The 25667-nt window shown below is 49.1% G+C and overlaps 1 long non-coding RNA gene across 7 annotated transcripts in view; it reads right to left on the reverse strand.

Annotated features, from left to right (window-relative positions):
* Positions 1–377: 377 nt before the first annotated feature.
* The window catches only part of LOC114014055 (uncharacterized), a 28449-nt gene continuing 3159 nt past the window's right edge, over positions 378–25667 (reverse strand). Inside the window, exons 2-5 of one of the 7 annotated variants that reach the window (XR_008749199.1) lie at positions 7431–7514; positions 4687–4844; positions 3999–4139; positions 378–1325 (exon numbers count right to left, since the gene is read on the reverse strand). This is a non-coding gene — a long non-coding RNA (uncharacterized LOC114014055). The other 6 variants (XR_008749201.1, XR_008749198.1, XR_008749200.1 and 3 more) reach the window with 6 other exon arrangements.

Here is a 25667-nt window from a genome sequence, read left to right on the forward strand (position 1 = left end):
TGACCTCTCTCCGTGTCAGACATCCCATAGGTTACCCTGGAAAAGTTTCTTCAGCTGCACCAATCTGTAACCCACGGCCAGCTTAGCTTTCTGTCGGGAGCTGCTTATAACCCCCCCACCCCTCACGTTCGCCAGACCCCAAAAGGCTCTGGTAGGCAAGCTGCGGTGGCTGCGGCACAGCGCTGGGAGGAGAAGGTACATCTGCAGGGCAATTTGTCCAGGGTTTGTCCAAAGCCATGGCACAGCGTTGGTCCCACAAGCTCGGGCATCCCGCCCCCCCTCAGCCTCTCCTCTTGCTGGCAGTTGCTGCCTCCTGTGCCGCCTTTGCAGCCTGGCTGTGCACCCACTGCTACAAACACCAGGCAAAGGGCATAATCAATGGTAAGCAGGCTGCATTTTAATTACCCTTTATATAATGCAAACGTGACTGTATTAATAAGCCTCGCAAGCCATGCGACCATCTTACACAACCTTTAATTACTCAGGGAGCTCAGCATTTTCCATTGTCGTACAGTTTGCTTTATCTTTTATTATCTCACCAGGCTGCCAGGCCCTGCAACACAAAGAGAAACGCTTTCTGCAACTTCACCCGAGCCAGGCGCCTGACAGCTTTGTACCTACTCCAAGACCATCATGTTTCCTCCCTTTATTTCCTCAGAGCAGAAAGCCAGAGCATCACCCAAATGCATGTCATTATTAGTAAGTGCACGTGCACAGGGTGGCTTTCCCTCCAAAAAAACCCCACCTTTGTGTTGAAAGGGTTATTTCCGAGGAGCTATCTGTATTACAGCAATAAAAGATGAGACTAATGGGTGCTTGACACGTTGCATGGGGCCAGACCCAGCAAAGCACTTAAGAAAGCGAATAAAGCTCTTAAGCACATTTTCCCATTGACTGGAGCTTACCTTTTATTAAGCACTAAACATGAGCATATGGGCGTTTGCAAAAAGGGGAATTAGGCTCTGACATGACATCCTGGATCAATCAGACTTTTCCAATGGCTTCAGCAGCAGGAGGAAAAATAACTACTCGTCAGCCTGTGCTGGAAGCTGTCCTCATTTCATGGGGATTGCTGCTTTAGCATGATTCATGCTAAAAAGCCTCCATGGGACCAGAGAAGCAGAGCTCCTATGTCCTCTGGCATTTCATACCATCGATAGCACTCAGGTGCTCCTTAGGTTTCTTTGTCCTCCAGTCCCGGAGGGTAAGATTTGCTCCATTTCGTTCCTCACTCCCCAATGCAAAGTCCTGGTGGGAAACTTCATGCGATCCTTTGCGAGTTGTGTCAAACACCAGACTTCCCTGGGGTCTGCTGGAACACACATCTGCTGAATATCAGAGATAATGAAAGAATATGGAATATGAATAATAAAGAATATCAATAATAAAAATAATGTTTCATCATATTTTTGCAAAGCATCAGAGCAGTCATCAAAAAGCAATCAATCATATTTATTTTGCAAATTTTGTGTTGAGAAAAAAGCAGGAAAAAAATAAGATGTTCCTTTCTCGCAAGGGGGTTCCCTCCAGCACTGCCTGACCCAAGGCTCAGCCTCCTGCTGCTTCGGATGCAGACAGAGATTCATAGGGAGACCTCAAGCAGAGCCGCCTGGAAACATCCAAACTCTCAGACCCGCTGATAAAGGGACTTCTTTGAATTTCTCCCTCCTTAGAAGTCTTCTGCAACAGTTTTTTTTTTTCACACATCTACCAATGCCATTAAAATAAGGTTCCAGCTGGCAAAACAGGCATAGAAGAATTAAAATATTGCTTCTCTGCGCCTGATTCTGATGCTGGTTTGCACTGGCACCAGAGGTATCATCAATATCACTGCTGATGTGTATCTGCAGAATTGCAACCACAGTTGAAGCTAAAAATAAATACATAAATAAATATTAAGAGAAGCAAACTTCAGTATTTAAAGCATTTGTGGATGCTTCCCACTGCCCCACCCTCAAAGCTTTCATATACGATTAGCTCTCCTAAGGTCCCTACTGGGGATCATTTCATTAAATAATAGCTCAACGTTGAGTTACAGAAGCGAGTCTATAAAATATTATAAGGCATGTTAAATGATGCGTGGAAATAAACTAGGTCAGCTGGGGAACAGGGATTTCTGTTCTCTGGAAGGTCACACACCTCTCTCGGAGGGACATGACAGCAAGCACAGGTATGTGGGAGCTGCCCTGCTGGCTCAGCCTGCTGGTCCTTCTCCTTCCTACCTGGCAATCAGCACTGCCAGGCGCTGCACTGCACAAGCCCCCCTGAACTTCTCTGAAGCCCCCACCAGTTAAGACTGCCAGAGGGTTTAAGGACTCACAGGTCTCTGGAAGCTCTCCAATAAAATAAAAAAAAAAAAATTATGGTTATTTCTGTAGATGTCTCTATTATTTGTGGACATCTTGCCCTGCTTGGCCTCACTTTTGTTTTACGGCAGCAAGTTCCACATAAGATGGGTAGGGGGTGGGAAAATGGTTTCCTTAAAGTTTTTCATACATATTTATATTTATATTTATATATAAATAAATTAAATCCTTTAAAATTATGCCTTTTCTACTGCTTTTAGTGTTCAAGAGTTCAGTGCAATCCAGGTAGGAGAGGAAAGCAGGGAAGGAGATGCAGGCAAACTGCAGGTGAACAGCAAGCGATGCTGTAGCACAAAGTGTTATATATCCTTGCATATATATTCAGGAGAGATTTTAACCTGGATCCAAAACACATCATCCATGCCCTGGTGCCCGTGGCTGCAAAAAGACACAGTAAAATAGAGAGGGTGGCAGAATCAGGCCACAAAAGCAGCTTCAGAGCTGGAGAAGACACTTATGGGGAGGCGTCGGGCGAGCCATCTATCTCACTGAGGTGGTGGATTCAATTACTGTGCACGAGCACGTAACTCCAGGCACTAAAATGCCCTGTCAGAAAAAGGAAGAATAAAAAGTAAAAGCTGTGGACCGAAGCTGGACAAACTAAGGAAGAAATACATCAACAGAGCAAGCCTGGGAGTCGGAGACAAACAGCAAAGGGAAGAGCAGAGTCTTCATCGTTTGAGACGGTCAAAGCCAGCTTGGATATCTGCCTGGAAAACATGTTTTAGCCAAAAACCAAGCTAACAGACGGAGTGCATGAGGGATGAGGTGTGGCTGCATGGCCTGAAACACAGGGAAGGTGGGACTGGCCGTACTTTCTCCCCTTGTGCTCGGCAGACAGCGTATGGCAGACTCTCAGGGAGTCGGTTCAGTACAAATCGCTTCCCAAAAACATGTATTTGCCTAAAGACTGGAAGTCACCAAACTGCAGCAATCGAAAGAGTATTGATTTAATGGATAAGGGTGTTGAACAGCTCCAGGACTGTGTCCTGGGATGAGAAGCATCACCCCCACCTCTCACAAGGAGAGAAGGGCTGGGGACAGCCAAGTCAGATGGCTGCGCCTCATCCCTTCCTGCAGGAGAGGAAAGCAGAAGGCTTTCAAAAGGGGTTTCCTTGCTATAAAGCTTCAGCAGAGCTGGTGGTTGGTAGCAGGGATGAAGGGCTGGCCTGGGAGGACTGCCCTGGCCAGTCACTAACACCCTGTGCCTTGGCACACTCACCTGCAGCATCCTCGCACCCCTCCCCCGCCTCCCTCATTACCTTCTTCACCATCCTCCGCTTTAGGAAGGGGTTCGCTAGACCATGCTCTACAAACAGGTGCATTGATTAACACTAGGAACTCCCAAATTGGACTTAATACCTAACTATGGCCAGAGCCTTGCTCATAGTTATGTTTGCTACAAAAAAAAAAAAAAAAAAAAAAAAAAAAAAAAAAGAGGAGCCCTGGCCAGCACAGATTCTATGGGGGCTCCCCTTGGTCCCAAGCCACCCTGGAGGGGGCAGGGTTAGCTCTGTGCCACTGCTGGGCTCAAACCCTGGGGGAACAGCACCACATGGCCCTCACCCACCGCCCTCAGAAATCATGAATGTGCAAAATACCATTTTCCTTCAAGGATGCAGAGAAGGAAACTCACCGCGCAGCCCTCACCCCTTGCATGAGCGAGGAACTCCAGGTCTAGTGAGCTCTGCCTTTTCATTTAATTAGTTTTAGGCATGAAGATGGTCTCCTGCTTCCATCAGGTTTTCCTGATACAGTAATTAATGTGCCTTCCTGCAGAAGGAATACCGATTGAGAGGTAAAGCCATTGCCTGGAGAGAGCTGGGCTTCCAAGGAAGTGCTAATTAGTCCCTGGTTTGAGAAAGCTGGTTAAAGCAAGTGAGCAGGTGTTGCCAGAAATTCGAAATAAGCTGTAGAAACATGTTCTTTCCTATGTGACAGCAGAGCTAATTACACCTCCTTGGGTCACCGCTTCATTTTACATATCTCTCTGTCGAAAGTGTATTACCGCCTGCCAGATAAAACATTTTAGCACTTGGTGTCAGTGGCGGATTAACCCCTTCTCCCACCATGGCTTAAGAGGAAGGATGTTGCTACCAACCCCACTTGCTCGAGGGACAGGGAAAGCATCTCCCATCTCCCCTCGGGCAGTGTCATTGCTGGACCATTGCCAGCAAGTTTTGGTCTTGCTTGGTGTCAGTGTCTGAAGGGCTCACGGATGGCTATGTGCTATGCACCGCTCCCATGGTGGGCGGTCAAAGCTTTGCAACCTCCTGGAAAACCAAAACGGCTCCTGGAGGGAAGGCGATGATTGACGTACTGAGAGTGGACGATGCTGCGGCAGCAACAGAAGTAATCACAGAGTGAATTACTGCTTGTACAAGATGGTTTGCATATGCAGGCTTTCACAGGTGCAACGGTCTCCATGCATTGGCTTGCTCTCAGGCCAGCGTGAGGTGTCCCTGCGCATCTGCAAAGCTGGAATAGAGAAAAATGGGAAGCGACCGCCCGGCACAAGACTGCACAGGAGGAAAGCAGCCAGCTGCGGGCTGATTTGAGCAGGAAGGATTTCCTAAGCGCCCTCCCAAAACAGAGGTGTATCTGCGTTATTAAGCAAGTGTCATGCAATCTTAACTCCTGGTTTGCACCACATCTGTAGGAAGAGACGGGGCCCAGCACGGACAGAGAGACGCTCACGAATCACTGCATGACCTGGGGGGGCGTGCACAAACCCTGGGCCTTGGTTTGCTGTTGCAAAGGGATGCATGGATGTGTTGGTAATGCCTGGGAAGCAAGAGCTGTTGGAGGAAGAGAACACAAACACCACGAGTATGTTTGTGAGCGGAAGCCTGTGTCTAGGGTGCCTGCTGCGTGCCGAGTATGTTGGTAAACCCCAGCAGAGCCTGTGCCCACGTGGCTCCAGCCTTTTGTACCAGGACAGCGATGCACCTCACCCCGGGATTCACTTCTGCCATGGAGACACCCTGGCACATATATATATAAGCTGGTATATATAGGTGTTGTGGTTTAACCCTGAGTCTCAACCAAGCTCAACACAGCCACTCGCTTACTCTGCCCTCAGTGGGATGGGGCGGGGAATTGTAAGAGTAAAAGTGAGAAAACTTGTGGGTTGAGATAAAGACAGTTTAATAGGTAAAGCAAAAGATGCACACACAAGCAAAGCAAACCAAGGAAATTTGTTCGCCACTCCCCATGAGCAGGCAGGCGCTCAGCCATGCCCAGGGCAGCCAGGATCCATCACACGTAACAGGGACTCAGGAAGACCAACACCATCACGCTCAATGTCCCCCCCTTCCTTCTTCTTCCCCCAGCTTTGTATGCTAAGCATGACGCCATATGGTATGGCATATCCCTTTGGTCAGTGGGGTCTGTCCCAGCTGTATCCCCCCCCAACATGCTGTGTGTCCCCCAACATCTTGTGCCCCCCAGGTGACTCGCTGCTGGGGCAGTGTGTGGAGCAGAAAAGGCCTTGGCACTGTGCAAGCACTGCTCACCCATAACTAAAACATCCCTGAATTACCAACACCGTTTTCTTCACAAATCCAAACCATAGCCCTATACAACGTACTGCGAAGAAAATTAACTCTATCCCAGCCAAAACCAGCACAACAGGAGAATGAATGAGGACAGAGACAATACTGAGGCTGTGCTAGATCAGCTGCGTGCAGACAAAATGTGTCACTGACAGCAGGCTGGCCATGGAACACTTCAGCCCAAAGGTGAAAAGCAAGTCCAGGTAGCCCTGGTACCCAACAGGTCCAAGGAACAGAGACAAATTCCAATATATTGCAGGATAATGTGACTTTTCCCTCCATCGCAGCTTCAGCCACAGTGCAGGGCAAGCAGGTGAGAGCCCTCAGCAACGCACCACACATGTCAGCCAGCCCAGGGAGCCTTCCAGGAAAGCCCTTTCTCTAAGGGCAAAATCTGTTCAGCATCCACCACTGGGCCACCTTCCTAGCAGCAGCACTTGCCCAGCTGTGGACGCTTGCAGCCGTGTCTGCAGCCAGTCCTAACGAACGCGCAGCTGAGCCCAGGGCCCCAGGGATGGCAGCACAGCCATGGGGACAGCGGCACGGCCATGGGGACAGCATGGAGTGGCCAATGCCAAGCATAAGGGATACGCTCCTCGGCGGTGCAGCTGCCCCGGCAGTTGCTCCCAGCTCTCCTTGTCCCAGCAGCTGAGCACGGCCCAGCTGGATATGGAGGGAAGGGGGAGACAGCCCCCCTTTGCAAAGCTGATTCCAGACACGCTGCCCTACGCACGCGGCTGCAAAGAAGGACCATCAGGGCTCAGCTCATCAGAGCTGGGGTCACACTGGGGATGCAGTGGCAAGACCATAATGGGAGCTGGCATTTAAGACAGAGGTGGGAATGGTGTCCTTATAGAAATGCTTGGTTTGGGTCCTGTTTTCCTCCCTTTCCCCCTCTTAACTGCTCCAGAGGTCCAGGGGAAATGTGCACTATTGCCTGCAGAAGGGAACAGCGCAGCTGACCAGGTGGTGGCTTCTCCACCCGTGGGAGAGCCCACACTCATGCTCAGGTTTTCCCAAAGCCACTTGGAGCTATCAAGTTGCATATCAGAGGGACTGACGTGGTCCTGAAATTACAACATCTGATTACTTGGTGCCTTAATGTGCATAAGGCAGAACAACGTTGACATTCCCACTCCTGAGACGAGGAGCAGAGATACAAAAGTATTTCCCCAGGGAAGCCTTTGTCAGAGCAGGGGCTAATGCTCCACCTCTGCTCCATCTTCCCTTTTCAATCAGGGATGTCCATGTACTTGACTTCATGGAGGTGGGATGCAGGTGTCATAGTATGACAGCAGCAACGTGTCTCCCTCTCTCAGGTGGCCTGTGATGCCCTGGAGATTTGTCCTTCCCCCAACTTTCTCTTCTTTCAGTCTCAGTAGGTCTGGCTAGTTTGATCTTTTCTCACAGGCCATGCTCCTGGTACAGTGTCTTCCTTTTTCATAACGTCATCACAATGCTGACTCACATCAAGTTCAAGTGTTACGTAGGAGGCTTAGAAATGTCCTACCTGAGACATGGGAACTGGCTCCAGTCTGAAGACAACTACAACTCAGGCCTCTCCCAGCCATGACACTGGCTTCAAAAATAAATCCTGTGGGTTAAAATCAGAGCGTACCTCAGATACACCTTCAGGTTTCTGAGCCACTGAGGTCAGAGCTCCTAAAGCTGGATTTTTCATCATTTTAAGTGAGAGCTGAGATTCGTCATCCAAATGACATCTGATGATACAATTTGAAGCAAGTACACACATTTTGTAGAGTTTCTAACAAGCTTCCTCCACTGGCAGGTACTTCGAAGTCCTGTGCAAGGAGTGGTCACTGTATGTGCCTCGCTCCAGCCCTGAGATCCTACTTTACATGTAGGTGACATACCAGCCCTTGCAATGATGGAGAAACACGGCGGCCAGCAACAGCCAGGGCTCTGTGCTGCTGCAAGCTGTGACCCTCTGGGAATCCCACCTCGGTAACATGGAGCAGGGATGGTGAGTGCAAATCTGCATTAGCTCGGCCTGAGAGAGAAAGGACACCAGACGGACTCGGCAAAGCTTATGTGAGGAGTGGTTCCAGGCAAGCCCGTGGTGCTAACCACTGCCAGCGTGTGTGTGCATGGCACTGTGTGAAGCCTCCTGCTTGCCAGCTCCTCCTGTCCCTAATGCTGCAGCAGCTCCTGGGGGCTGCACGGGGTCTGCGGAGAGAGCTGGGAGCCAGGCTGGACTGGATTTGGGATCGGCGAGGGAGAAGATCAAGGAGCAACCTCCACGACCTGTTGTGACTGCAGGGGCAGATAAAATAAAAGCACACCCTCCCTTGCTCCAACAACCACCATCCAGCTGAGGAAAAGCGAAGTCTTCTCTTGCAAACAAAACCTCTTTCCTCTGCCATCCCCAACGCCGCTTCGCTTTGCAAAGAAAGGCTGCTAATGCGCTCACCCGTTGACAGAGCAGACTCGAAGTATAGTTTATGGCACCTACTGTATTCTCCGCTCAGAGCTATAAAACAATATTCACTTAGCTACCGTGCAGAGCTTGGCTAGTACAGCCACATCCAGAAGTATCCAGCAAGGAAAAAAAAAAAAAAAAAAAAGAAAAAGAAGCTATTAAAAAACACTCACATACAAGCCAGGAAACATCTTATTATAGACCTCAGTTTGAAGAAGGGAAATTAAAACCCCACACCCACACTCAGCATATGCCCGGCTATATTTGTCTGATCCATTTATTATCCTAGCCAATGTAATTTCAGTGTTGCAGTACTCCAGTCTTTCACACTACCAAAAAAAAAAAAAAAAAAACCCACAAAAAAAACCCAACAACACACAACAACCCGATGCACAAGATGCCATCGCTGGTTTACAGCTGTGGCCTTATCCTGTTTCTCTGAACATTTGCTGATTTGGCATCAGCACTATATGGAGGGGAGCGGAGGGCGGGGGCTGGGATCTGACTGGAAGAGGTGGATCTTCCGATGCTTACAGCAGCACCCTGTCGGAAGCTCAGCTATTTATTTGCGCGCTGATCTTTAAAATTGTTGTGGAGAAAGCATCGCTTTGAACCGGTTCCTTTGCTAAAGACGTACCTTGTGCATGCGTTCCTTGGGCTGCGGAATTGAAAATACAAGCTCTGGCAATGACACGCCACACATACAAAGTTAAATATGCAATGGAAAGCATTACAGCTCGGTTAGTTATTATTCCCATAGTGCAAAAACTGGAAATCGATGCTGTGAGAACTTTAAGAAGAAGTAAGAAGCCTGGCGCTGGATTAAAGAAGCGTGCACGTCCACAGGTAAGGGTGGAAGAAACCTGGCCATGTTGTCGGCTGAGGTTCTCCAAAGCCAACTGCAGGTGTAGCCATGCCAAAATCAGTGGCGAGCCTGCTGCCTCTGCGGGAGAGGTGCCCCCCAGGGTGCTCCATGGCTCTCAGCAGGAGGGAGGCTGTGCTGGAGCCCTGCCCCTGAGGCAGGTTTGCACCAGCTCCTCTTGCACCAGATGGATGCTGGAACATCACAACTTCATGAGCTGAAAGTGCTCTGTTGGCTGGAAGAGCCAAAATAGTTTGGGTAGCTACTTCTGCGTCCTTGATGCAGCGAGCTTATACAGGGCTCTGCGACACTTGCTTTTATTAATAGCCTGGATGTCCTGAGCATTTTTCTTTTTTGGTTCTCACGAGTTATTTTCACTGCACAACTTCCCATGATCACTCAATTTTGGGAGCTGATTAGGCCAACTGGTGGGATAAATCCCCACAGATGAAGAAAAACAAAACCAACCCACACCCAGAGAATCAAGAGTGTTTCTATAAAAAGTTAGGAACGTGTGCATAGCATTGTGGGTACAAACAAGAGCCAGCACGTATCTGACTGTCCTCTGCTGAGAAAAGCTCACTCGATTACATGGAGCTTTAAATAAAAGAAGATGCCGGTTGTGCACCATGTGCCACTTTTGATGGTACCTGGCCCTTGCTCCCCTTCTGTAAGCACTCAAGGTGTTGCTCAATGTGGGCAAGGGAACAGCATTTCCATGCTAGTTCTGTTCTCCCGGTTGTAACAAAGTGCTAGGGATCAGATCTATCTGCGACAGGCTCATGGGTGAAAATCGGCCCTCTTAATACTTTGGACATCCTAGGAAAGACCACTGCACAGGGAGGGAAAGCCCTCTCATGGCGCAGTGAGTGCTGGACCAGTGGGGAAGCGCTTTTGGGGTGAACGCATTTGCTTTATTGCTGTAGCCTGCCTAGGCAGAGATGTCAGGTTGCACAGCTATAGCAGCGGTGCTAAACACCTACAGCAACATCTCGGTCCTGTAAACATCAATTGCAAAACCTTCCTGGATCCTGTGCTCTAGCCAGGCCATGGAAACAGCAAATTTTGCAGACAAAGCTAGCATTAGAGAAGAGCTACAGGAGTTATTGCTCAGTAAGAGCTTCCAAAGGCCTTTGGGGCTTGTTTCCTCCAAAACCGAGGTATCGAGGGAGCTCACAGAACACCTTTGAGTGGCTTGGACAACACAGGGGTCTTCACGAAGAGCCCACGCAGACTACCAGGGCCACAGCGTTTTGCTCCGTGGAGGTGTAAACCTACCCATGCCCCCTCCTCCCGCACACATACCAGCAGGGCCAGCTTTTATAAACACACGTACCTGTGTTGGTATGTGCAGAGGTACCCACTAAAATAGAGCAGCCACCCTAAAGAGGATGCACTGCACACATCCCTGGGGGGCATGCATGCCACAGCAGCCTACACCAAAAGATAACTCTTTTTGCCTAGCCTATGAAGCGAAACGCTTAGGAGCGTGCTCCGTAACTCACTGCGCAGGTAGTACCACATCATCATCAACCACACGACTGCAGACCGCCTCCCGCTCCCACACTCAGCTCCTATCCTGGATTGTGATCCCTCACTGAATACAAACTCAGGATTTTACTTTACACCCCTCCGTTTGCCTTTTTATCATACCGTACTCAGACCGCTCCAAAGGCAGGTCCGTTAATATTCTCAGGGATTTTTATCTCATCTTTGTGTGTTAACGGGGCAAACACCAGCAGCCCAGGGAGAAAGCCTCCTTGCCTCCAGCTCAGGTATTTGGACACAGACCCGCCAGCTGCCAAAGTCTTACTCAGTCCCTGGCTTGGACTTGCATAAAGCATATAAAATCTTCTGGGAATTTCTCTACAAAATCCATATGAGCATATGCAAATTACCTCCCCCCTGCCAGAGGTTTCACATAGCATAACCTAGAGGTACTAGGCTGGCAAACAGACCAGACCACAACACATTTCAAAATTCCCAGCAGTATAAGAGGTATTCTAGAAGAAATTTGCCAGAATTTTAACTGGGGAAGAACACCAGATTTTTATTACTTTTATTTTCAGAAATGTCTGAATGTCTCTAAATAAATGAAATATATATATATACATATGGAGGTGGAAAAAGCCAACCTGAGATATGTCAGGCTGGTGGCTGATTCCAAAGCAAGGGGGAAGCAAATGATGGTACCTGCACGCAAACAGCTCAGCCTCGCTACACGAGAGATAAGGACCACCTGATGGCACCTCCATAGCAGCTATGGATCCTGTCATCACAGCACACCTGGGACACAGGGAAGGGCTCCCCACATTTTGGTGTCCGTGGGCAAGCCATACACCTGCTCTGATTCATTGAAGTAGTGTAAAAAGTGAATCTGTTTAGTGCCCAGTCTGCCAGACTGTGCTTTCTCCCTGATGTATATGACCACAGACCGAATGTGCGTCCCTCCATGTGATGGGTGTGCATGCTGCTGCAAGAAAGACAGGAGAGACCTGATCTACAACAGCATCCAACGCTGTTGAAAAGACAGGGAACTGGAAGATACTCTCTCCACAGCCACTAACAATATGGAAGTTTTAGCACCACCCTCCACATAGCTAAGATAAAAATAACCTTTCTATAAATGCACCACTGTATTCCGAGGTCGAATAAGACTCCCAATAAAATCACTCCCAAGCATTCAGAAAACAATTTACTGTTTATCCCACTGAAGAAAGCTAGTCCCTAGTTTTTCCTTGTCTCTTCTCACTAAGGCTCTAAAGCCCCTGGAGGATAACTATTACGATAAATTGCATAACCAATTACGTTTCAGGGCTGTACGTCTCCATCGCAGAGTATGGAAGCAGTGTAAGGCTGTCTGTTTTCATGAGCTATTTCAAGACGGAGCGGACAGCCCTGGCTTTCTCAGAATCCATCAGCGTCCCAGTAAATGTTTGTTACTAAGCATGCATGCACACACACCACGGCACGTCTCTCCTTGACCTGATGGTTCCCACACGTTCCCCCCCAAACAGACCTTTCTCTTCACGCCAGAGGACAGCCAAGAAGGTGTTCCACTTGAGAAGGTCTGATAGCAAAAGGAAAGAATTCAGCTCATCCCCATGGTGGGCTTCCAACTTTGATCTCCTTGAAAACCACTGCATCTGGTGATCATCTGTGGTTAAAAATGGCTTCCCAGGAAGAAATGCTCAGGCTTAGCAAGGGGAGGTCAGTTATTTTTAACTGAAACCCATTCCACCTTGGTGTCTCAGGAAAACAAGCGTGTTCAGCAGAATCGGTTCTTTAGAGTCAACATGTACTATCACAACATAATGTTACTTTTGGCAACCAAACCAGTATCACCTACTTGCCCGGGCTCATCCACGTACAGCATGGCTGCCAAGGGAAAACAGGATGAAGAAAGGATGACACATTATTAATCTCTAACCACGCATGTTCAAAGTGCAAATGGAAAGAATGAACACCCTTGACACTACACTCCCCTGTTTATCACTGGAATAAATGAAGCCCTGGCTGTGACCCGGTAACTTTCCCCATAGCACGACTAGGCCTCTGTCCTAAGCAGAGGGTCAAGGAGAGCTGTGACTCCAAACCTCTTCAGCTCCAGAGCTTCTTGGCTAGGACTGCTAATCACAGCAGTGGCAGGGATGCAGGGATGCAAACTGGGCTGTACCAGATGACCCACAACTCCCACTGCAAGGCAACTGAGAGCAAAGGCTCAGTGTCTGGACTGCCTACTCTACAAGACAACCTAAACAAAAAAAAAAAAAACAACCAAAAAAAACCAGTAACCCATAGAATGAAAAACTTTCCCTCATCCTTTCTTCCCCCTGTCACGGGCACGTGGGAAGAAAGGGGAAACACTGCCCCAGCTGCACCTCTCTGCTCTGGTCAACACCCCGCCTTGCCTGTGAGGTAGTGGAGCTGGGATGCTGCTTTGCCATCACGTGCCTTGTGCAGAGCATCCCGTGTAAACACGGCAAATCTTGACTTTGCGCTGCTGAGCTGTGCGAAGGCGCCTGAGTCATGGCTTCGCTGTGATTGACAGCCCTCCGCTCCACAAGCCTCCGGAGAGCTGAAGCAGGGGGAGTTTTGTAAGCAAGGATGTTATGTAAGCCGATCGCTATTTTTGCTCAAAGTTTAGTTCTGTACCCTACGAGACTAAAAATACATGCACACAAAGCTAAAAAGAACATGTTTCTAAAACTCATCAATCAGCCGTGCCCTTTCTCCAGCGATCTTCTTCCTGGTGGCAGCATCTACCATAGGTTTATGTGCACTGTGAAGATCGAGGCTCCTCCTTCATAACCAGCCTCCTCCACTCCCTTCATCATCCTCCGAGACCACAATCCTGCACTCAGGACCACAAGCACTTTGGTCACAAAAATGTAGCAGCAACATTGCAGCACAAAATAAGATTAACTTAAGGTAGCCACAGGCAACTGCTGCAGCTCTGCAACCAGACTGTGCTCAGTGCCCGGCAGCCCTCACCTGCTGGCTGCAAAGTCCTTTCTGCAAAGCAACAGCATTGTGACCCCAGACGACAGGGAAGAAGGATGTCCTGCGAGCCAGGTGAGGGTGGCACAAGGGGCTGTGAGCCCACCGGCAGCTCCATGCTGAACAGCTGCTTTGTTTTAGCAGAAGTCAGTGCTATAAGGAAGCAAGAGCCCCGCAGGTCCATCCTCCTGTCTCAGAGCAGCACGTAGAGGGGACCAGGCAATGCAGCATTATCGCTTCTCTGCTCTGCCCACAATTTTCGGAGTGATCTTGAGTCAGTACCTTAGGCACAGATCCCCACAAAGGTCTGCAGAAAGGCCTTCAGGAGATGGCCAAACAGCAAAAGTCAGTGTGCCTCGGTTCCTCCCTCCGTAAAATTCAGATGGCAGCATAGCCCTCGCTGCCCCAGCGCTGGCATTACACATTTCTTGTTCACTGGGACATGACCAAGGAGATGGGAGCAGGAGCCAAAATGAACTGGGTGTAGCTCAGGCACAAGCTAAGCCTTTGCTTCTGTCCTGTGAAACTTCTTACACTGAACAAATCAGGCCTGTTATCATTTAGATGCTTTGAAAAAAACCCACTGAACTTCTAGGAGATCATCTACTGTCAGTTAAAGACTTCAGGCAGTTAAATGATATTTGCTAATTCTGGTGCTCTGCTAGGTCCAGACATCTATCCCTGCTGGCAGGTCTAATGAGGACTTCGCTCTGCACAAGAAATGGTTATTCATCATGAGATCTCCTTGCCCCTTATGTAAATGTTCTGCTCTATCTCAGAAGAAAGGACAGGGGGCGGGGGGTGGGAATGGGGAAGCTATAAATAAAGAGTAAGTGGCTATTTTTGGAAAAGAATTTTCTTCCTGGTATATGTGTCTTCGTTCGTGAGTAAATAATTATCTTCTGCATTTCTGTCAGCTTATCTAATCTCTTAAACAAATACCAAAGTTGATAGTTGGTTGCTTTTGGGGTTGTGGGTTGGTTGGTTTTTTGGGTTTTTTTATGGCCTGGTTGTTTTCATCAGTCTCTCCAAAGGATTCTTTCAGGGTCAGGTTCTCCGAGCACCACCACATGTCCCAGTCATGGTAATCAAGCTGTAACTGATGCACAAGGCACAGTCTGGCCCTTGGAGTCATTGCTTGATCCCGTGTCCTGTAAGGACATAATTCCCTACAGCTATCTGCCTGTACGTTATACATAGAGATATAGATACCAGCTTATTGCCCGTGCTTTAATCTCACTCACCATCGTGCTACCAGGGTACACATGGGGGCGATTTTTGGCTGTGGGGAGCCACCACCCACACCACCAGTCCTCCTGCCCATCACCACCCTCTGAAGCACACACCACTGCCTCAGGGAAGGCTCTTTCCGAAGTTATGAGGTAGGGAAGACCACCGGCCGGGTGTCCCCAGAGCAAGCCAGCATACCTGCCCTGGGCGTGCAGGAGCAGGCAGGGAAAAAAAGAGATTTCAAAGAAAATGAGGGAGCTGCAGTTACAGCTGGATGAGTACCTTGGGGAGGGGAACAGGCAGGATATATATAAAATGAATAGCAGCTTTAGGAGCAGCAACAAGCTGCTAATGGCAATGGAAAAACTCTCCACAAGACACAGCAGCCTCCTGTGTGCTGATAAGAGATAGGGTTAAGTGAGTGGAACATCACATGCCTGGACCATTCATGGCCCTCCTTCCTGCGCAAGCAACAAGCTCTAGAGGTTGATAACACAGGAATGTCAATGCTGAGCTAAAAAAAAAAAAAATAAAAAAAAAACCCACACAAACAATCCTGTGTGCTGCTTTAAATATTCCTAAGAACTTGGGGCTTGTTCTGAAAGCATCTGATTCAAAGCTTGGGGAGGGCTCTTTGCTCAGCTTGCGGTAACACCTAACACTGCGTCCCAGGCTGGACAGCAGGCAGAGGCGAGGGGCTGGAAACACCGCTGGCTTTGCTGCACGTCAAATCATTCTCACCAGGAGCAAAGAGATAACCAAGAAGAGACAGAGAGAAGAGAATAACTCAAATGCCAGATTTGCTAAGATGTTAGCAAGCATGTTATGGGGCAAAAAAACCCACCTACAAATCTAAAAGTGATTGTCCTACTGGTGCCTTGTTCTTTATGTCCTTGTCCCCAACCTTTCACTGCTGCCCAGTGTTAAAGACATAAGCCTGTACAGACCTTGGGTCTGACAACAGACATCACTTCCTATGAGCAATCATCAAATATATAGTATTTTTGTAACCAGCCGATTTCCCATCCTGTTAAAATAAGTCTTCTGTCACTGCATTCAGCGGGGCCAGATGTTAAGTGCTTTGTCTGTGGTCATGCCAAAAGTCTGTGTCAGAGGAGACCAGTCCAGCCTAGTTCTCCACCAAAACCTGCAAGCTCATCCTTCTCTCGGTGCAAGAAGCCTGTATTTCCTTCATTCAGTTGCCCAAAGAACAACAACTGTCGAAGGGCTTATGCCAGTGTGGAGAATATATTGAATATTGGTAACCCAGAGTTCTGGACTCCCTTGTTCTCAGAGTTTCAGAGTCCTTCAAAGGCTGAGGAGACAGCAGAAACAGGACAGAAAATAGTTGCGTTTCCTCCCACCTGTAGTTTTATGCTTCCAGCTACCACAGGAAGGTTCCCAGGATGGGCTCCTGGATCCAGGAGCTGCAATGTCAAGTCCCCCAGACCAGCACATTGATGCCCTGATCCTGAGAGCAACAAACACCCACGCTACAACTACAGTCAGACAGGGGGCACATCAGGCCAACAAAATCTCAGTTTTTATTGGTTATAAACTGTGATACCCAAAACTTCTTCCCTGTGGAAAAAGGACCACAGCTTATTGAAGTGCACGGTGGCAGAAAATGTTTGAGAGAGGCCACAGCCACTCTGCTCCTCTGGTTAGTTCCCCACTGTCTGGGGCACAGGAGGAAGAGGATGCCCAGGGCAAGCAGGCAGGATGGGTACCGCACGGAGCAGGAGCACACAGGGATGCTGCGTGACTCCCTGCTGGCAGAGCTTCGGTGGCTGTGGCCAAGCACAGCCGTGCTGGGGCTAGCACTGGCCCTGTGGCTCCCAGTTGCCCTGCTTCTGGCTGGGCTCCATCACTGCACCAGGCAGGAAAGTCAGAGCTGCTTCCAGCCAGCGCTAGCTCTGGAAATGAGCATCCACGCTCGCTCTGCACGAGCACACGCTGCAGGGACCAGGCTCTCCATGCACTAACATGGTGGGAAAGTAGATATCAGAAAGCAAACAAAAAACCCACCAGGCCTTCCTGTAATAATAAAAAAATAAAAAAAAAAAAAAAAGGGATGAAAGTGTCCCAGTAGGTTCTCTGAAGCCCTGATCTCTTGCTCTCAGCTACAATGTCTTGTTTCCTGTTGCATAATGGAGCTTGGCCAAAACCCACGCTGCCATTTACCATGCTGGTGTGTCGATGCCTTTGCTAGAATAGAGGTGAGCTCTGTGAAAGTCAGCAAAACCTGAAGGGGTAAAAAGCAAGGTGGCAGCAGCTTCTCCTCCCCCACTTCCCAGAGCTGGGAGCACACAGCCACAGGGGCCAGCCAGCACAGACCTGAGGTGTCTCTGCTACCATGGGGGTTAGGGCCAAAGGCTAAATTCAGCTCATGCGCTGAAGTCAGCGTGGTTTTGTGGGTGCAAGCTAGACTGGAACTTCAGTCCAGTGGTTTGAGGAGGAAGGAACAGCTTAGCTCTGCTTTAAAAAGGAAAGAGAAACAAAATAAAATGCTGACATTCCCTTGCAAATCTCAAGCTCTGCAGTAACCCTGCTGCAGTGGTTTGCTTTTCCCAGCCGACAGAGTACTGGAGATCGTTCCTACCAGGTTTAGGAGCTGGCCCCTGTGGGACACAAGCACTCTCCATCCTGTTGGACGCTGTGGTTCAAGACATTCAGTCCCCTTTCTTAAGGCTCTCTCTCCCTACAAACCCCATGAGGGGCTTCCACAGCGATGAAGCCAAAGCTTTAAACTTTGTGCAATATCATGGAGGCTTTTCCCTATTTGCTTGTCTTACAACCATAGTTTAGCACTCTGCTCTTAGTTCTGTTTGGGTAGGGACTTCCTATTGCTGTTTCCTCTCCTCTAGCATCCCCAGGCATCCCCTGAGAGTCTCTCAGCCACCCACTCACCATTACAGAACAAGCATATTGCATCCCAATTTTAACACTGTTTGGTGGCTTTCCTCTGCTGTTGAAAGCAAAACAAGTTCTGTCTCACCCAAGCAGAATTACTACAACACAGAGAGGAAAACCAAAGGAGACAGAGAGGACCTCTGAGCAGAAGGAGGATTTCCGGCAAGTAAGCAAAATGATGATCACTTAGCGCAGCATCCAGCCAAACACCGCCTGCTCTCCTAGGCTGCTCCAGGACCAGCTGTTGTACCCCACCATCACTTATCCACGCTCTGCCACCAGCTCAGATGACGAGTACATCTCACCAACTTGATTTTCTCCCATTTGTTAACCACATCATTTCTTTTCAGTCGCTGCCTGCAGCCATACCTGTTCTCGAGGGAGTTCTGGGCAGGCAGGAAGGTCTGGTAGGTTGGGCAGACTGCAATGCCTGGCCACTCACATTGTTGCCCTGGTGTCACTAGCAGCAGAAAAGGTGAAACCTGCATTTGCCCTAATGCATTCTCAGCCAGTGCAATCCCTTCTAATACTGTTTGTGCTGTTCTTGGCTCACCCCCTTGTAGAGGGCTTGCAGCACTACCAGCATATCCATATGGAAGTGTCACATTTCAGCCCACCAATGACACCTGTTTTGTATTTCTTAGTGCCGGTGAGTGGTCTTGAACAAAAGTCGTGCTTATTGCCCATGGCCAGCAGGCAGTGTCACTCCGGAGCTGCCTGGTCACCAGCTGGGAGCATCCAGGTGTTCAGACCACAGAACCATCAGCCTCACCAGTGAGACTGGGATGGCCAAGCCAAGGAGTGAGTCAACAAGCACGTCCCCCCACAGTGTGGAAACGATGCCCGTTCTAGTCCTGAAAGTGAACAACCCAAACCAGTTCTTCACCTCTGACACTGCAGAGAGGAAGGATGCTCAGGTTCCCCCCAGGCTCAGGTTCCCTTTCCAGGCAGCAACATCTTTACTAAAGCTGAATTAAAGGAGGCCAGTTAGATCAGGGAGTGGGACAAGACCAAGTCTCCTCCACACAATTTCTGCAGCAGGGTAGCCTTCAAATACTAACTGTCCTCAGATGTTTTGCGCCCAGGCCAGAACAAAAACCAGATGCCAATATCCTCAGATTCAATAATAAATCCCTTTCCCATCTGGCCTCCTCTTCTGAAAGCTTTAGAGAAGGACTGAAATCACTTGATGGTTTTCTGAGGTCTCCTGGTTACAGCTCCCCTGCTAACGCTAATAGCTCAGTGGCTTCACCCACACTGCCCAGGTGTATAAATACACCTTGAGCAGTTCTCAAGTCACTTCAAGTAATGAACGTTGGTCTTTCCATTTTCTTCTTGTACAGCTCCAGTTGATACTTGAGTTAGCAACCAAGAATGAAGAATTAAAGAGGATTTCTAGTAACCAGAGCACCACTTATACTAAACGCAGGAGTACAACTGCATGAGCTGACCAGTCACTGAATTACTGCAGAATTAATTTCAGTGCCAGCCGCCTCTGCTCTGCACTGTGACAGTGACCTTTCAGAAGGCAGAGGAGCCAAACTTCAGCACACAAAGACCATCTCCACTCAGACACCCTTCCAAGGGACGACAAAAGGCTTGACCCAAAAATATTCTGCATAAACATTTAGAGCAGGAGGAAAATCAGGTTTCCAAAGTTATTTTCAGTAGAACGGTGCAATACAGAAAAGCCAGGGCACATGCCAGTATTATTGGAACCTCGTTTCCTTTTACTTGTGTATCGTAAACTGTCTTCAGCACAAAGGGCTGAATAGCCCCAAAAGCTAAATGAAGAAAATTATTCTTCCAAGATTCTATATTTATTCTATTTATTTCCTCACAGACAAACTCCCTCATACCTGCACACGACAGTTTACCTCTGCACATCCACATTGCAGCCTATGGCTACCCAGGCACAGTTTAGACCAACCCATTCTACTTCCATCAGGGCAGAAGAACAGGCTGCAGAGGCATGAGTGTCTGCAGCTGCGCTGACCTGACCAGGGCAGGGGTTGCAGGAAAACGTTACAGCCCAAACTGCCCTGGCACCGCAGTGCCAGCCCTGAGCATGAGGCCAGCCCCCCACCTTGCTCTGCCCCACAGGGACCCCCGGTCAGCCCCACACAAGGCCAAAGGTGTCCCTTTCACATCTCTTTGCAGATATTTCTGGGCAACGGTTGCAGTCTATTCAGGGAAATGTTTCCAATTAATTCCTTTTAAGGTCACTCCTTTTCCTTACTCACTCCCTGGTTTTCCTTCTTTCTTATGTCAGATCCCAACCGTGCTGCTGGACTGCAGCAAAAACCCTCAGGGGGCACCAGCATTAGGACATTTCCCTTTCCAGCTGCTCACGAGCGCTCAGAAGCAGAAAACACATGCTAGGCAGCCTGCATCTCTGTAGAAACCATTCCCTCTTGCCTCAGCATCCCCAGCCATCCCACGCCTGGAGAAGGCAGCCCGGGTGAGCTGCCACTTCCCCCTCTCGTAGCACAAGTGACCTTAGTGTGAAGAAATGTTTTCCTAGTATTCAGCCTACATTTCCCCTCGGCCAGTTTATTCCATTGTTTCTACTTAACCCTTCCTCCACAACCCCACCACCCTGAGCAGCTCTAACTGTATTTAGCTGCCATACCCATTTCTGACATGCCTCAGGTGCAAGTAATTCAGGTTAGAAACTTACATGGCACCCCTATAGACATGCTATGCCTTTCAGATGCCCCTTATTTCAGGGCTTGAATTACCCAATGATGTTCTATCAGCAAGAAATGTAGCATCAGTGGATCAAACCTACGGAGCGAGCCACTTGTGCACAAGGAATGAACTCCACATCCCCCCCTGAGCTTCCTGCTGGAGCTGCTTGGTCTGTTTGCCCCATGCCTACTCCATGTGGACAGGGTATCCCCCGCCGGAGCCCTGCTGGGCGCGTAAGGACACAAGCACGGCATTTGCTTCAGGTAGAGCAGGGCCACAAGAGCTGGGAAGGGGTCAGCGAGGAGGAGTTGTGTTTGGAGTTTGCAGTTCTGTGGTGGATCTCCGCAATCCCTTCTCCCCAGAACAGAGGTATTGCTACTGGTGTGGAGCAGTCCCTCAGAAGCCCATTGGGGCACCTAAGGCACAAAAAACATGGTTGTAGCCCTTTCATATCTGATGTTAAGGCATAATCCAGCTGAAAGGTATTAGCAGAGAAGGCACTGGGATGCTGCATGCTGTGCATAGTCATGTGCGCGCTGTGATTGCGTGACTGACTACCACTACCTGCAAAAAAATCAAAGCCTGTTTTTAGAAAAATCCCTGGAAATCCATTTGAGAGCAGCTTTTTCATGTTTCCTATGAATTTCTATTACTTCCCCCCTAAAAATACAAAATGTTTCTTTAAAAAAAACCCTGAGATGTGGAGCGTTACAGGCATATTGTAGAACAATGTCTTCTGTGGGCGCCACTAACTACACTGAGCATCATTTTGTGAAGCTCAGAACTCCCTTTGCCTTGTGAGGTGTTTTTTTAAAACCATTTAATACTTGCCACAGTCTCTCCAGAAACAACTTCATGTCCATGCCCTTAACATGGGCACGTGGACTCAGCAGCCTTACACTGACCGATCTCCCCCAAGCTTTCTTCCAAGTGATTTGCCTCCTTTCAGCCATGCAAACTTATGTCCCTGGAACTTTCTCCTTCGTCCCACACTTCTATTTTTAAGCATCAAGCGCAAGCAGAGCACTTCTTCAGCAAAACATAGTCCCAGGTTGGATCCTGTGCAAGGTGTTCACCAATTTCTTGCTGAAAAAAGCCAGCTTCATTGAAGACCGCTGGGACACACCAGAAAGTTCAAACCAGCAGGCAAGTTTCTCATTTGGAACAAAACTCAAAGGTAGGAGAGTTTCTGCTGTCCTTGAAAGAGCTTTGAAGTCTTCTGCACCAGAAGATCTGTCCTTCGCAGGAATACACCTGCTGGGAACGACACTGTTGCCTGCCAGGATGGGCAGAGTGGTGATTGATAATCCACCAAAATCTGCAGGCTTCAGTTCCCACTTCCCCATTACCTTTATAAAAGCCTGTGGATTAATTAGGAGTTTCCCAGGGCTTGAGGATGCTCAGAGCACTGCAAAAGGTTAATAGCAAGACAGTTTTCAGACTGAAAGAAGGTCTGCCTACTACCTCCCTTTGTTTCCCTCCTCCCTTCCCCACCTTCCCTCCTGCTGCTTCTTTCATGAATAGGTCTTTACTGTGCCTCAAAAAAAAAAAAAAAATTGCCTCTCTGATGGCCTTGCTTTCCCCTGACTGCTTGGGGCCATCGAAAGCCAGTCGGAGGGTGGCTTTTGTGACAAGGAAAGAGTCTTCCAGGCAGAGGAAGACACTGCCTGGGGCTTCTATATTCACAGCCTTTCTATTTCTGGCTCTCCCTTTTCACAGGGCTTTGTTTGCTAAACCCTACTTCTCCCCCACGAGACATTAGTGAGCATACTTACCTCAGAAGCAGAATAAACCGATAAAAAAAATATCTCAACAACTCTGGCAGAGCCCACCCCAGAGATGAGGGGCTGTACACCTTACCTCTCAGCTTTTTTCTTTTTCCATCCAGGCAGTTTGCTGGAAAGGAGACTAATTAATAGGAATGCCTTAACGGCTTAAATCCTGCTCTGTGGACTCCAATTTGCCTCTCGAGGTGGAAAGTAGAAAGTAATCCTATTTCCAATGTAGACAGGGCTAGACTGTGCTGATACTGAGCCCAAAGCAATTCAAGAAAGGTCGCTGCAGTAATGCGATGCACAGGCTCACAAAGACCCAAGGAGCTCCAGGGAGTGGGTGCAGGATGCCAAGGTAAACAGAAGAGCCCCAGCCCCTCCCCTGATCCCTGACAGAAGGATTTCGTGCCACGACAGCAGGTCCCCCAACCTCAAAGATGCCACTGCCACCTGCACCCCCACAACAGGCTGGGTGTCCCATCCCTTCCCTCCTGCCTTACACCACACAGCTCAGCCCAGTGTCAGCACTGCCAGCAGCAGATTGCACACACGGAAGCCAGTGGTCAGCCATCTCCATCCTTCACCACCTCTGCGTGCTTCCAGGCTCTTCAGCCAGGTCACTGCTTCACCAGGGCACCCCCCTCAGTGCCCCCCAGCCCCCTCGGCTCACTGGCTGCAGCCCTTCACTCCCTTAACCCTGATGCCCATCACCACTGAAGCTGCTGTAAAACCAGGCTGCAGCCACACTTTGCCATTCCTTATCTTCCCAGTTCAGAGAGCTTCCCAATGCCAGGTTTTCTCCATGCCTGTCTCACATGCAGTACAAGGATCCTGACCCAGGCACCACCAGCTCAATTTTACACAGCTTTGTAGCGTGGTGACCTATTTGAAAAGCAGGTGAGTTTAGCTGGAGCAGGGTCACACAGCCAGCTTGACACCAGATTTTGAGGCAGTGCTTAAAGTTCCTTGTCACCTCATTGCCAGGATGCCCAAGATACACAGGAAGGGTGAAACATTGCAATCTCTCAAGATCTGCCTAGGAAAACATATGCCAAGGTGGATATTACCACTGTCATTCCTCATTAGCTCTCTAGATCTAATGCATCTTCTTCTGAACCTCCTTCCTAAAAATTTTCATCAGTCTTCCCGCGAAGGTCCGGTCAGGCCAGTCTCATCAGTAAAGAGTACAGTAAACTACTCCCCCATCCCCAGAGGGCTACAAAGCACCCTCCTGCAGATTTCCCATCAGTGGTTCTTTTGAACATCTTTTTTCCCCAGTGTCTCTCCAAACAAGCCGGTGCTGGAGCACAAGCCTGCCTGACACCTATCCTAAGGTCAAGCCAATTATCCCGCTCCTTGCCCACAGCCACTGCAACACTCACACCTGTCACCAGCCTTTCCGTGTTTTTGCCACCCCCAGCCTTACTCAGGGAGGTTTACGCTTTATCACTGCTGACACCTGCACAGTTACCAAAAGCACCCGCCACCTTCCCAGCACTCCCTGGAATAGGGCACTTCCTTTCTGAGCATCAAGCCAGATGGTCCTTCAGCTGGGAAGTTCTCTATCTTGGGTGCAAATTTCTCCAGGATCTGGCACAGCAACATTTTGATAAAGTACCAATAACAAGAGTGTGTAGTAGTTTCCATCAACATGTGAAGTCCAGGAAGGGACCATCAAGGACTCGGTTGTAAAGCTAAGCTATTCACCAGGCTCTCAGCTACCACCAGCAAGGTTTGACCAGCCCACATGAACACACTCCCATTCCCTTCTTGTCTTGCTGGTCCACCCAGTTACTGCTTCTGATATCTAGCCCATCTCTTCCGTTCCTTTGATCTGAGCATACCGATTTCCTCATCTGGCACCAAATAGATGAGAAAACATTTGTGTGCCCAAGCGCACACCAGTATCAGCTGGTCTAACTGGAGCCATTTCTCCCGGTAATTTCCAAAGGGTCTTGCTAACACCCACTCTCGGTTCCCCAGGCACTTGCTAGGAGCCACGGCAGGAACAGGGCTTGTCAGGCAGCAGCGAGTCCTTTTATTTTCACAGAAACCGCTGAGCAGCTCTGCCAGAGCAACACTATTCCCTCGCTGCTGGCCAGTGCCTGGATGAACATTGTGGACCCGGAGGTGAAGGACTGCACAGCCCATTACCCAGCCCCCGAGCCATGCAGGTCCCAGCTGCCACGGCTCCTGACAGATCACCATGCTACTCAGAACCTTGGTCCCTGCTCTTTTTCTCCTCCAATCTCAGCTTGGAAACAGAGTGTAAAAACACATCTTCCTGTCTTCAAGTCTTTTTTTTTTTTTTTTCCTCCTCAGCAGATCTGCTCCTAGCCCGTCACCTTCAGGGTGCAGGGAAGACGACACTCAGCATTTAAGGAGATGTCACGTTTAACCTCGTGCATTGATGGAAGCTGGAAACACGCATTAGCAGTAGTGCTGTAGGCAAGAAGCTGAGAATAAGTGGTGTAACCTGGAAACTTCAGGCACAGCCATGGGAGGATGCAGGGATGTCTTCTTTTATCTCAGCCTAACTCCCAGAGGGCTGCGATCCTACAAACCGCTTGCTGAAAACTAGATGCGTCTTCAGCCTCACACAAGCAACAAGCTCAATCCCTTCTCCCTTAGTTAAAATAATGATTAGAGATCATTATGGGAAATATCTTGCTCCCATCTTGAAACTCCGCAGGCTTGGTGACCCTCCTGACTACCTACACGTGCAAGGGAAGCCTGGCAGTGCCAGGGCAGAAGATCCCTCCCCTACCAGCAGTACAGCAGAATCTCACGCCCGTTTTCATCATGTGGATGTACCAGCGTGCTGTGCAGATGAAAGCAGCATGTCACCGTCACTGCTGCACTTTTTGGAGAGCGGTGAAGAGGTGGCAAGGCTGAGGTTAAAGAACCAGTAATGGAAATGATACAGAAGCACAGAAGGCAGCCAGGGAAGCCAAGTAAATCTGTGGCCTCTGTAACCAGTACAGGTCAGGATGTCCCCATTTTCAGAGAAAGCCCCTAGAAGTGGGTCTTTAAAAGGCTGACTGAAGCCATCCAAAAAGCCAGGCTGGGGCTTACCAAGCCTAGTATTCTTCCTCCATGTGGACGTCTCCATTTTTACTTCCATTTAGCTGCTCAGGGCTACCTCTAGGAAATACCAGATAAAACCATGCTAAAACATGTCAGCGGCATGAAGGGAGGAACACTTTTGCCTGTCACCAGCCCCTCAACTCTTCTCCTAACCCAGCAAAGCCTAAAGCAATCTAGACACTGATGGAGAGACTCAAGATGGGTAGAGGCAAGACCTGCCATGCTGTCGGGTAGCCAGGTTGGCAGGGGAGG

This window comes from Falco peregrinus, chromosome 11 (assembly GCF_023634155.1).
Source record: "Falco peregrinus isolate bFalPer1 chromosome 11, bFalPer1.pri, whole genome shotgun sequence".
Classification (NCBI taxonomy): Eukaryota; Metazoa; Chordata; class Aves; order Falconiformes; family Falconidae; genus Falco; species Falco peregrinus.